Genomic DNA, 14,039 nt, shown 5'->3' with positions numbered 1-14,039 from the left:
TGATAACTTCAGTGGAGATACAGAGTTTGAAACAACAAATAAATCCCCTATATCAAATCAAAGAGATGATGGAATATATACATAAAGACATAAAGGATATTAAGATCGCAGTGTGAAAGAATAAAGAGGAACTTGAAAGTATAAGCAGAAACTTAACAGAACTTATGGGAATGAAAGGTACTCTAGAAGACATAAAAAATACACTAAAGGTATATGACTGCAGATTTGAAAATGAAGAATAAAAGAAACAGCAAACTAGAAGATGGGACAATTGAAATCATACAGTCAGAAGAACACATAGAGAAAAGAATAGAAAAAATTGAGCAGAATATTAGACAGTTGAGTGACAACGCAAAGTGCACAAACATATGCCTCATTGGTGTCCCAGAGAAGAGAAGGAAAAAGGGGCAGAAAGAATATTTGAAGAAATAATGGCTGAAAATTTCCCAACTCTTATGAAAGACATAAATATGCATGCCCAAGAAGCGTAATTTGTCCAAACACAACAAATTCTAACAGACCTACTCTGAGACACATACTAATCAGAATGCCAAATGCCAAAGATAAAGAGAATTCTGAAAGCAGCAATAGAAAAACAATTCATCACATACAAGGAATCGTCAATAAGACTGAGTTCTGATTTCTCATCAGAAACCATGCAGGCAAGAAGACAGTGGTATGATATATTTAAGGTACTTAAAGAGAAAAACTGCCAGCCAAAAATTCTTTATCCAGCAAAACTGTCCTTCAGAAATGAGGAGAAGTTTAATATATTCACAGATAAACAGAAACTGAAAGAGCTCGTCAAGAAAAGACCTGCCTTATAAGAATTACTGAAGGGAGTTCTGCAAGTTGAAAGGAAAAGACAGGAGAGAGAGGCTTGGAATCATGTGAAGAAATGAAGATTAACAGTAAGGGTAACTAAAAGGGTAAATGCAAAACCCAATAGTACTGTATCCTTAATATACAACTCTACTCTTTAATTCCTATAAAAGTCAGAATACAATTGAACAAGAAAAAGGCTTATTTCCAGATAATGGATATAAATGGAATATTGGAATATTGCTCAGCATTAAAAAGAAATGAAGTCCTGAAACTTTTGACAACATGAATGAACCTTGAGGACATTATGCTGAGTGAAATAAACTAGACACTAAAGGACAAATATTGTATGACTCACTGACATGAACTAATTAGAATAAGCAACCTCATAGAGTTAGAATCTAGAATATAGGTTACCAGTGGATAGATTGAGGTAAGAGAACAGGAAATTGCTGTTTAGTTTGTACAGAATTTCTATTTAGGTTGATTGTAAAGGGTTAGAAATGGATAGTGGTGATGGCAGCACATTATTGTGAATGTAATTAATAGCACTGAATTATATAGGTGAATGTAGTTAAAGGGGAAAACTTCGGGTCTTATATGTTAACAGAATAAAAATTGAATGATAAAACATAGGACTGTACAACACAGTGAACCTTAGTGTAGATGATGGAACTATTGTTAATAGTGCAAGTCTAAGAATGTTCTTTCATGAATTATAACAAATGTGTGACAGCAATATATAGTGTTAATAATAGGATGGTATATGGGAAAAATACAGCTAATGTAAACTATGGACAAGAGTTAATACTATTGTTTTAATAATCTTTCATCAAGTGTAACAAAGGTAACTACTGTTAAAAAATAATAGTACAATTACAAAATAGTGCTATCACTAATTGTAACAAGTGTTCCACACCAATACAAGGTGTTGGTGGTGGTATGGTGTATGGGAATCCTATATTTTATTCATGATTGTTGTGTAAACCCATAATAACTCTAATAAAAATATTTTTTAAATACAAAAAAAAAAAAAAAAAAGGAAAGACTAAGTTCTGATTAATCACCAGAAACACGGAGGCAAAAAGGCAACTGCCAGTCAAAAATTCTTTATCCAGCAAAAATACCCTTCAAAAATAAGGAAGGGTTTATAATATTCACTGATAAACAGAAAATGAAAGCATCTGTCAACAAAAGATCTGCCTTCCAAGAATTACTGCAAGATTAAAGGAAAAGACAGGAGAGAGCACATGGAGCAATGTGGAGAAATGAAGATCTTCAGTAAAGGTAACTAAAAGCACAAATGCAAAACATCATAGTGCTATATCCTGAACATATAACTCTACTCTTTAATTCCTAGAAGACTCTGAATACAATTGAACAAGAAAAAAGAATACTTCCTGATAAGGGACACCGAAAATACAAGGAGGTAATGTGAGGCAAAAGCAACATAAGGAGGGGAAATAGAGAGATATGGCAATAGAGAACACGTATTCAACCGAAGCTAAGTTGTTAACTTTTCAAATTAGAAGGTTAAGGATGTAGGTTGTATAATACAAACCCCAGGATAACAACAAAGTATTTTTGAAATATACAGAAATAAAAATGAGAAAGCAATCAAATGGATACATGACAAAAGAACAACTATACAGAAAAGGAAGTTGCAATAAAGAAAAAGAAACCAAAAAAAGTTATGACATACAAAAACAAAATGAAAAAAAATGGCTGAAGTAAGTACTGCTTTTACAGTAACAACACTGAATGCTAATGGGTTAAATTCCCCAATCAAAAGACACAGATTGGCGGAATGGATTAAAAAAATATGATCCAAGTACATGTTGTTTACAACAGACTCACCTTAGACCCAAAGACACAAATAGGCTGCAAGTGAAAGGATGGAAAATGATATTCCAAAAAATAGTAACCAAGAAAGAGCTGGGATAGCTATATTAATATCAGAAAAAATAGATATTAAGACAAAAATTGTTACAAGAGACAAAGAAGGACACTATATATTAATAAATGGGTCATTCTGCCATGAAGAAATAATAAAAAATATTTATGCACCTAACCATAATGCCCCAAAATACATGAGACAAACACTGGCAAAACTGAAGGGAGAAATAAACACCTCTACAATAATAGTTGGAGACTTCCATACACCACTCTCGTCAATAACTAGAACATCTAGGCAGAAGACCAATAAAGAAACAGAGAACTTGAAAAATATGATAAGTGAACTAGACCTAACAGACATATATGGAACATGGCACCCCCAAACAGAAGGACATACATTCTTCTCAAGTGCCCATGGATCATTCTCCAGGCTAGACCGTCACTGAATTGATTTGGAAGGGTAAAGATAAGGGCCCTAGGTTAGCCAAAAAACATCTTGAAAAAGATGAACGAAATTGCAGGACTTCCACTTCCTGACTTCAAAACTTATTACAAAGCTGCAAGGGTCAAAACCGCATACTACTGGCACAAGGATACATATATATATAGACTGATGGAATCAAATTGAGAGTTGAGAAATAGACCCTCGTGGGCAGCCGAAGAGTGTGGTAGGTTAGCAAGATGAACAAAGATGCGCAGATGAGAGCAGCGATTAACTAAAAATTGATAGAAACTGGAGAAAGAGAACACCTCAAAGAGTTGCTGAGAGCTAAGTTCATTGAATATGGCTGGAAGGATCAGTTGAAGGCACACTGTAAAGAGATAATTAAAGAAAAAGGACTAGAACATGTTACTGTTGATGACTTGGTGGCTGAAATCACTCCAAAAGGCAGAGCTCTGGTACCTGACAGTGTAAAGAAGGAACTCCTACAAATAAGAACATTCCTTGCTCAGCATGCCAGCCTTTAAGATTGAATTAGATCATATTGTTCTGTGGTTTTATTTCTGAAAGTGAATTAAACGAGATCAGGAAATAACAGATGAACAGAACGAGAATATCAATAGAGAGATGGAAATCATGAAAAGGAACCAAAAAGAGCTGAAGAATAAAGTAATAGAAATTTAAAATCTCTAGAGGTGTTCAACAGCAGATTGGAGCTGGAAAAAGATCAGTGTACTTGAAGATAAAATTAAATTCATCCAGTCTAAGCTGCAGAAAGAGGAAAGAGTGAAGAAAAGTGAACAGAGCTGAGGAACCTGTGGGACACCATCAATCATGGTCAATATATGCTTGGGGGGAGGTCCCAGAAAAAGAAGAAAGGAGAAAGAGGCAAAGAAAATATTCAAAGAAATAATGGCTGAAAACTTCCCAAATTTAATGAAAGACATGAATATACACATTCAAGATGCTCAACAAACTTCAAATAGCATAATCCCAAATAGACCCATACCATGCCACCATGCCATGTTACGATCTAATGCCAAATGTCATAGAGAATTCTGAAAGCCACAGAAAGAAGCAACACGTCACATATAAGAGACCCTCAATAAGATTAAGTGCTAGTTTCTCATTGGAAACAATGGAGGCAAGAGGCAGTGGGAAGACATATTTATTTTTTTTATTATTATTATTTTTATCTTCATTTTATTGAGATATATTCACATACCACGCAGTCATACAAAACAAATCGTACTTTCGATTGTTTACAGTACCATTACATAGTTGTACATTCATCACCTAAATCAATCCCTGACACCTTCATTAGCACACACACAAAAATAACAAGAATAATAATTAGAGTGAAAAAGAGCAATTGAAGTAAAAAAGAACACTGGGTACCTTTGTCTGTTTGTTTCCTTCCCCTATTTTTCTACTCATCCATCCATAAACTAGACAAAGTGGAGTGTGGTCCTTATGGCTTTCCCAATCCCATTGTCACCCCTCATAAGCTACATTTTTATACAACTGTCTTCGAGATTCATGGGTTCTGGGTTGTAGTTTAATAGTTTCAGGTATCCACCACCAGCTACCCCAATTCTTTAGAACCTAAAAAGGGTTGTCTAAATTGTGCATAAGAGTGCCCACCAGAGTGACCTCTCGGCTCCTTTTGGAATCTCTCTGCCACTGAAGCTTATTTCATTTCCTTTCACATCCCCCTTTTGGTCAAGAAGATGTTCTCCGTCCCACGATGCCGGGTCTACATTCCTCCCCGGGAGTCATATTCCACGTTGCCAGGGAGATTCACTCCCCTGGGTGTCTGATCCCACATAGTGGGGAGGGCAGTGATTTCACCTTTCAAGTTGGCTTAGGTAGAGAGAGAGGGCCACATCTGAGCAACAAAGAGGCATTCGGGAGGAGGCTCTTAGGCACAACCATAGGGAGGCCTAGCCTCTCCTTTGCAGCAACCGGGGAAGACATATTTAAAGTGCTGAAAGCAAAAAATTGCCAACCAAGAATTTTATATATGGTAAAAATGTTTTCCAAAAAGGAGGGGGGAATTAAGACATTACCAGATAAAACCTAAGGGACTTTATCACTATAAACCAGTCCTACCAAAAAAAAAAAAAAAAAAAAAAAAATGCTGTAGGGAGTTGTGCAGGTTGAAAAGAAAGGGCACTAGATAATTGACTGATCTCTGGTAAAGTTAATGAAATGGGTAAATATAAATGTCAGTACTATCAGAATTTTGATTTGTAACTCCACTTTTTACTTCCTACAGGATCTAAAAAGAAAATGCATGAAATGTAATGATAAATCAGTGCTTTTGGATTCATAATGCATAAATATGTAATCTGTGATAAGAATTGCATATAGGTGAGGGGATGGTGGGGTATAGGAACATAGTTTATGTATGTTATTGAAGTTAAGTTGGTATCAAAGCAAATAAGATTGTTATAGATTCTTAAACTAAATAGATAATGACAATTAAATGCAATACATGATACTGGATGGGATCTATGAACAGAGAAGAAAAGGATTAAAAGGACATTATTAGGACACAAAAATCGGAATGTAGAATGTATGCTTTATATCAATGTTAAATTTGTTGAACTTGATAAAGGCACTTAAGGTGTGTACATAAGCAAATATCCTTGTTCATAGGAAATATACATGGAGATATTATGTGTTCAAGGATTGTGATGTGTGTAACCTGCTCTTAAATGTTCAGAAGATAGATAGCCGGATAGATAAAAAGATAGACAGAATGATACTGCAAAGGAGGAAATAAATTAAAATTGGTGATTCTAGGTATCTGGGGGTTGAGGGTATGTCAGAATTCTCTATATGGGGTCTGCATTATTTTTCCAACTGTCCTGTAAGTTTGATATTATTTCAAACTAAAATGTTAAAAAAAAAATTGAAGAGGAAAGGCTAATTGAATGAAAGCTTTTGGTCACTGCTATTTAAGAACAGGAGGGAGAGGCTGAGGGAAAGGACTATTGGGGATAAAAATATTTTTTTAAAAATAGAGAAAATGGACATATCAAAGACTCAGGGCAGGTGAGAAGAGATAGGAAAGGGTAGATCAGTAGACCAGAGAAAAATCAAAAATCAAAGACCCAGGTGAGTTGAAAGAGTTGGGATAAGACAGAAACACAAAAGTAATCATAGATGAACATAAATTTTCGTAGAGCACGCAGGAGTTTTTTATTTCTCCAGGTTCTTGGTAAAAGTCACTAAGAATAGAGGAACAGGAGATAGTTTAAGAGCTTGAGAAAAATTGTAAATTTTTAAAATAGCTGTGGGAAATGAGAGGAGAAATCAATTGATATGAGAACTATTATTTCAACCAACATGGTGACATCTAGAGTGATAGGAGTCCTCAGGCAAAAGAATTACCACTTTGTCATTTAAGTAAACAATAAGACATTGTATTTGTGGTAGACTGAATTATGTACCCCAGTTCAGACATGTACTTAAATTTTAATCTGTATTCCCATGGGTATGAATTTATTGTAAATAGGACCCTTGAAGATGTTGTATATAATTAAGGGGTGGTGAACTGAACCAGGTTGGTCCTGAATCTGGATTACTGGAGGCCTTAAAAAGAGAATCTGGGTGAGAAGGGAGTAGATATTACCATGCGACACAAGAGGCAGGGATTCAAACCAAGGAGCCCAAGGATTGTGGCAAGCCAGAACCAGAATGCTACAGTTTTCAGGGAAAAAGCAAGCCTTCTTACCTCTGAAACCATGAGACAATAAATTCCTGTTGTGTAAGCCAACCCAGGGTGTGGTACAGCAAAATAAAACAGTATTTTTCAATGCCATGTATTAACCCAATAATGTGATGTTAAAGAAGGACACATGTGATTTCCTTCATGAGTACAGCATTATAATTTTAATCCATTGGTTTCTGTCTTTCTGCGGTTGTCAAAAGTTAAGTACCTACCAAAGAAGATTATAGATTGCAAATAAGGACATGAAAAGATGCTCAACATCATTAGTCATAGGGAAATAAAAGTTAAAACCATTACACACCTATGACAAAACCAACTGCTAGTGAGGATGTGGAGTGACTGGAAATCTCATGCATTGCTAGAGGGAATACAAAATGGCACAGCAATTTAGGAAAACAATTTGGCAGTTTCTTATAAAATTAAAAAATTCTTGTTACATAAACCACCAGTCCAATTCCTGGGTATGTACTGAAGAGAAATGAAAACTTACGTTCATGCAAAAACCTGTGTACAAATATTTTATAGCAGTTTCACTCATAATTGCCAAAACCTGGAAATGTCCTTCAGTGGGGGAATGGATAAACAAACTGTGGTACATCCATATAATGGAATGCTACTCAGCAATAAAAAGCAAACTACTGACACATGCAACAATGTGAATGAATCTCAATTGCAGTAAGCTAAATAAAATAAATCAAACTAAAAAGGATGTATACTGTATGATTCCTTTTATATGACATTCTTGATCACTGGTCTCAAAGGGATGGGTGGAGAAGACAGGGTGATTGCAAAGTGGTACAGGGGAATTTTGAGGTGATGGAATTGATCTATAATTTAATTGTGGTGTTGGTTACAAAACTGTTTTCATTTGTCCTGACTCATTAGACCTGCATGCTAAAAAGGATTAATTTTAACTTAAACATGTAAATTACCCTCAATAAATCTAATTATAAAAAGTGACTTTTCAAAATGAAATGACACTGCAAACACTGATGTCTCCTATTACTGTTTGCCAAAATACAGTGTTAGTACCTCATGTATTTTTAAATTTGAACTATCACTTCAAACTCCATTGAATATATATCAATAAACCACACAATTAAAACTGCTTTTTAAATCCTAAAAGAAATAAAGATTATTTCTCAATTGCCAAATAACCCATCTATAGAAACCTCTGACTAGATCTGTTCAAGTAACAATAAAATTTGCTTTCATACATCAGAGTAGACAAGAACCTGTAGATGAAATTTAAACCTCAAAGCAGCAAAATATCTGAAACTAAATAGAGGCTATGTTTTTTCCAAAAGGAATAGCTTTAAAAGATAATTTTTATGAGGAATCCTATATCTTAAAATAGGCCATAGCATTGCAAATGGTATATTTTGGGATGAGATTGAGATTTTTAAATAGTAACAGAATATAACAATCCAAATTATAGCCACAATTTTTAAACTGTGAAAAATATTCAATGCTGTGAGTGCTTAATAAATAGACACTTCTTTTTCCTGGCTCAAAACTGAAGTCATTAATGCCATGGTTGTTCCCTTAAACTTTCTTTGCTTTCCTAATTACTCTCATCCACTCTTTCATTTATTAACCTGGCACATCTCTCTCCTTTCCCAAGTGCTGTGGGCCTCTCAACACTAAGGAATATACCATTAAACAGAAACCAAAATGTACATTCCCACGTTCTTTCAGCTCTAGTCTAAATGCATAACAACAAATAGCTTTAAAAAAATTTCACAAATGGGGTTTCAGTTGTGCTTTTCTGAGCTACAGCAGCTTCTGTGCTGAATCAACATAGTTAAGAACATGGACTCTAGGTTTCAATTCCTCCTCCACCCCCTTCTAGTCCCAGCTTCTGAACCACAGTTTCCTTATCTGAACAGCAGTAATTCACTAGTTCCTACCTCACAGGGTTGTTGTTGACAGGATTAGAAGATTCATGTAAACCACACTACTACTGAGTAAAAGCCCAAAAATATTTATGATGATGACGGTGGTGGCCATGAGGTACACATACGTTCTAGTTTGCTAATGCTGCTGGAATGCAAAACACCAGAAATTGATTGGCTTTTATAAAAGGGGGTTTATTTGGATACACAGTTACAGTCTTAAGGCCACAAAGTGTCCAAGGTAACACATCAACAATCGGGTACCTTCACTGGAGGATGGCCAATGGTGTCTGGAGAACCTCTTGTTAGCTGGGAAGGCACGTGGCTAGTGTCTGCTCCAAGTTCTGGTTTCAAAATGGCTTTCTCCCAGGACATTCCTCTCTAGGATTCAGCTCCTCAAAAATGTCACTCTTAATTGCTCTTGGGGTGTTTGTCCTCTCTTAGCTTCTCTGAAGCAAAAGTCTGCTTTCAATGGCTGTCTTCCAACTATCTCTCATCTGCAGCTACTCTCTCAGGTTCTGTGAATTCTTCAAAGTGTCCCTCTTGGCTGTAGCTCCTCTTCAAAATGTAACTCTCAGCTGCACTGACTTTCTTCTGTTTGTCAGCTCATTTATAGGGCTCCAGTGATTTAATTTAGACCCGCCCTGAATGGGTGGGGTAACACCTCCATGGAAGTTATCCAATCAGAGTCATCACCCACAGTTGGGTGGGGCACATCTCCATGGAGACACTCAAAAAACTACAATGTAATCAACACTGGTACATCTGCCCATTATCTTTGATGTAATTACATCAAAGATATTGGCATTTTGGGGGACATAATACATTCAAACCAGCACAACATGTATATAGATTTTCTGGACATAGATGTACAGGTTGAAAATGCACATGTGAGATATATGCCCTGGAAGGTTCTGGACACATTTAAGATTTACAGATTGAAAATGTGCTCACAGGTCAGTGGACTGGCTTAGAGTAGTCTAATTTTGCCATGATGCTTGAATTTTATTATAATACATTAGTAGTAATTTTAATTTATTATAATACATTAGTATAGACATTTTGACTCTAACACAATATATGAATTCCTAAAAACTTTCACATTCTACAAAATTACACACTAAAAAATTATAAAGCATATAGGGAAAATTGGGATGAGGCAGACCCCTCAAAATCCATGCAGCTCTCTAGCCTAGAATTCTTTTCCAACTAGTTAAGCTGTTTTTTTTTTTTATAATTTTTGGAATTTGTGTATGTGCATACATTTGTATGTCTTTGTGAGTGTATACAAATGTTGGAATTTTCCACAACTCGATATATGCTTAAATATATGCTTAAATATACATGTACCATACCTCATGGATATGTAATTCTTCCCATTAATATGTCACTTACATGTTATATGAGCATGTATGAATGAATGTACACAAGCATACCTGCATACATCCCTACCTACATACATATGCTGGTTATTCTCCATATGCCAACCTGCCTCCACCTCCAACCCATTCTATTCTCTGCTCTGTGCCTGAGGAGGCTGACTCCTCAGACTTCAATTCAGGACTCTGTGATGGTTTGAAGTCGTATACCCCAGAAAATATCATGTTCTTTTAATCCATTCCTGGGGGGGGGGGGTAGAACTATTGAAGGTGGGACCTTTTGATTAGGTTATTTCAATTGAGATGTGACCCACTTCCTTCATTTAATTCTCTTACTAGAGTCCTTTATTAGAGGATAAAAGACAGAAAAAAGCCCCAGAGAAGTTTAGCTGCCCTAGCAGCTAACAGAGACACAAGCTAAGAGAGAGAAAACATGCAGAAGCTTAGAGAGGAAGCCACTGACGCTAGAAGATGGAAGAGACAAAACCCAAGAGAGAAGGGAGAGACCAGCAGATATGCCATGGGCCTTCCACGTGACAGAGAAGTCCCAGATTCCAGCAGCCTGTCTTCAGAGTCCAGGTATTTTCCTGTTTGTGCCTTGATTTGGACATTTTAAGTCTAAGAACTGTAAGCTTTTAAGTCAATAAATCCCCATTTCTGGTATATTGTATCTCATCAGCTTTAGCAAGCTAAAACTGACTTCCTTATTGATAGACTTCCAGTTAGATTCCAGTAAGAGATCCAATGGTGAAAGGAAAGGTCTGAGTGTTTCTTTCCCACTCCATTCTGACCTGTGCTATGTTTGTTGGTAATAATCTTGCCCCTCCACAATAAAACCTTCAGCTGGGTGGCCCCATCTTCAAAGTTCTAGCACACACTGGACTTCACTAACTCTATTCCCTCCCCTATCTCTTTGCCCCTAGGAACAGCAATAACTTCTCATTATGGTTAGTCTCTGGGAAATTAACCATCCCTAGTTAGCTCCCATAATCCTGTCCATTTTTCTATTAGCAGTTCCTTTATTTAAACAAGTCTCTTCATTCTGTTTCCTACCTGACCTTCACAATCACATACACACAAATGTAAACACACACACACACACACACGTGCATATGCATAGAGATACAGCACACATACACAAGCAATAGATAGACAGACAGACAGATACTTAAATGTATAAACATGACAACCATCATTAAATCTCTAAATTAAACTAACCTCCTAAATACAGATGCAATTACTAATTACTTCATGAGGTTCAAAACTAAATGGATTCCAAACCAATGTCCTTTACAGGTTGTCGTTCTTTGTAGTGACTACAAAAATACCACATGTGTGTGTACATGATAGAAAATATTGCAAAGAAAAACTCACCAACACTACCTTTATAATATAAACTTTTAATTATTTTAAAGCAAATCTGTAATCATGGTCTTTACCACTATAACACAGATCAACTGCATGCTCAACAGCCACCTGGGCTCACCTGGACATCTATCTTATGAGAATTGGGAATAAGGAGAACCAATGCAAATTTCATGCTGGCAGATATGCCATCAGTAATAAACTGTCTAAACCCTTTTGGACTTCTTGCTTCCTTACCAATCAAATTTATGAAAGAGTGGCAAACAAACCTAGCAGCCTCCCAACCCACTAATCTTTGGAATTGCTTGGCCATTTGACATACAAGATCCAGATTCACCCTCAAATTGCCCATTACAGCATTAGAGAAATAAACCCAAAGTAACATAGCAAAGACTCTGAGAATTGAACTATGATGTAAGCCATTAACTAAGTCCAGACCAACCCGCGGGAGATATATCCAAAGAATATGACACAGAGCTTGTAGTTTGAACCTAACTAGATGAAGGTTCTTGCTGGCCTAATGAAAGCAATTTGATTGCCTGCTAAAACAAAAGCAGCCATAACAATAACAATATCAACATTCTACAAAGGACTCAGAGTCTCACAACATATATTCAAAATGTCTAGAAAACAATGCAAAATTATTTCACATATGAAGAATCAAGCAAATATGACTAATTATAAAGGGGAAAGAAAATTAATAGATGCCAATGATGAGATTACAATGTTGTAAACATCAGAAAAATACTTTAAAGCAGCTATAATAAAATTGTTCCAAGAAGGAAGGATGCACACTCTTGTAAAGATGTAAAGAAACAAATTCTCAGCAGAGACATAGAAACTTCAAAAAACAAAGTGGGTTTGGGGGGAGAACAAATAAAAATTATCTAAGAGAAAATTCCAATATCTGAAATTTAAAATTTATTGGATAGGTTCAAGAGAAGACTGTAGATGACAAAGGAAAGAGTCAGTGGACTTGAAGATAGATCAATAAAAGTTAATCTGTTTAAGGAACACAGAGATAAAAAGAATAACAACAAAATGAACAAGCCCAATTATAAAATGGGCAAAAGATATGAAAAGATATTTCTCTGAAGAGGTAATACAAATGCCTAAAAAGCACTTGAAAAAAATGTTCATCTTCACTAGGTATTAGGCAAATGCAAATCAAGACCACAATGAGATATCATCTCACACGAATAAATGGCTGCCATCAAACAAACAGGAAACTACAAATGCTGGGGAGGATGTGGAGAAATTGGAATTCTTACTCATTGCTGGTGGGACTGTATAATGGTACAGCCACTCTGGAAGACAGTTGGCAGTTTCTCAGAAAATCAGATATTGAATTACCCTATGATCTGGCAATTCCACTTGTCAGTTTATACCCAGAACATTTGAAAGCAATGACCCGAACAAACATTTGTACACTGATGTTCACAGCAGCACTGTTCACAACTGCCAAGAGATGGAAACAATCCAAGTGTCCTTCAACAGACGAGTGAATCAACAAATTGTGGTTTACACATATGATGGAATATTGTGTAGCAGTAAGAAGTAACAAGGTCCTGAAACATGGCAATATGGATGAACCTTGAAGAAATAATTCTGAGTGAAATACCTCAGACACAAAAGGAGAGTTATTGTATGTTACCACTTTTATGAACTATCTTGAACAATGTAAAATCAATGTCTTATAATATAAAAAAATGGGGACCTAGTGATAGACAGTAGCTAGTGAGGGGGAATGATAATCTAATATGTTCAGATGTGTTAATGACGGTGAATTCATAAGTATAGTAATGGATAGAGGTGACGACAGTTTGTTAATGGGATTATAAGTATCAAAGCTGAACTGAAGGCAAGTAGGAATGAAAGGGGTTCTTTAAAGGAATGCAACCCACAGATCAGCACCACAACTATAGATAGGAGCTTGTATGATATACTTCTAAGGTCTGACACTAGCACAGAGAGTTGACAACAGAAGGGTAAATGGGAAAAACCTACAAATTGCATATTAGGGACTATAATTAAAAGGAATACCACACTATTATTATACAAATACTAAGGACAAATAATTAAGGGCTGACAAGAGCTATGAGATGTTTTGGGTCATGAGAATTGTTTAAAACAGAGAGTGATGAGGATTGTACAACTAAGTAATGATAATACGAGATACGGATGGATGATCATGGATAAAATATATACTACGTGAACTTAGGAACCTCCTACTTTCTAAGTCCAGCCCTTGATATTGAGGCTTGCTTAGGTGAAACTAATGGCTGTAGAGAGGAGGCTAAGCTCACCTGTAATTACGCCTAGGAGTAATCTCCAGAGAACCTCTTTTGTTGTTCAAATGTGGACACTCTCTGTAAGTCTAACTCTGCAAATAAATTCATCACCCTCTTCCCAATGTGGGGCAGGACCCCCAAGATGAATGAGCCTTCCTGGCGAAGTGGGACACGGATTCCAGGAATGAGCCTGACCCTGGCACTGAGGGA

The 14,039-nt window shown here is 36.2% G+C and overlaps 1 protein-coding gene and 1 pseudogene across 9 annotated transcripts in view; one reads left to right on the top strand and one right to left on the bottom strand.

Moving 5' to 3' along the window:
- The window catches only part of FER (FER tyrosine kinase), a 615,744-nt gene that overhangs the window by 227,744 nt on the left and 373,961 nt on the right, over positions 1–14,039 (bottom strand). The window lies entirely within an intron of this gene.
- LOC119507819 lies at positions 3,397–3,687 on the top strand (annotated as a pseudogene).

This window comes from Choloepus didactylus, chromosome 13 (genome assembly GCF_015220235.1).
Source record: "Choloepus didactylus isolate mChoDid1 chromosome 13, mChoDid1.pri, whole genome shotgun sequence".
NCBI classification, from domain to species: Eukaryota; Metazoa; Chordata; class Mammalia; order Pilosa; family Megalonychidae; genus Choloepus; species Choloepus didactylus.
Note: the sequence above shows the minus strand (reverse complement) of the source record. Positions and strands in the feature narration are given on the sequence as shown.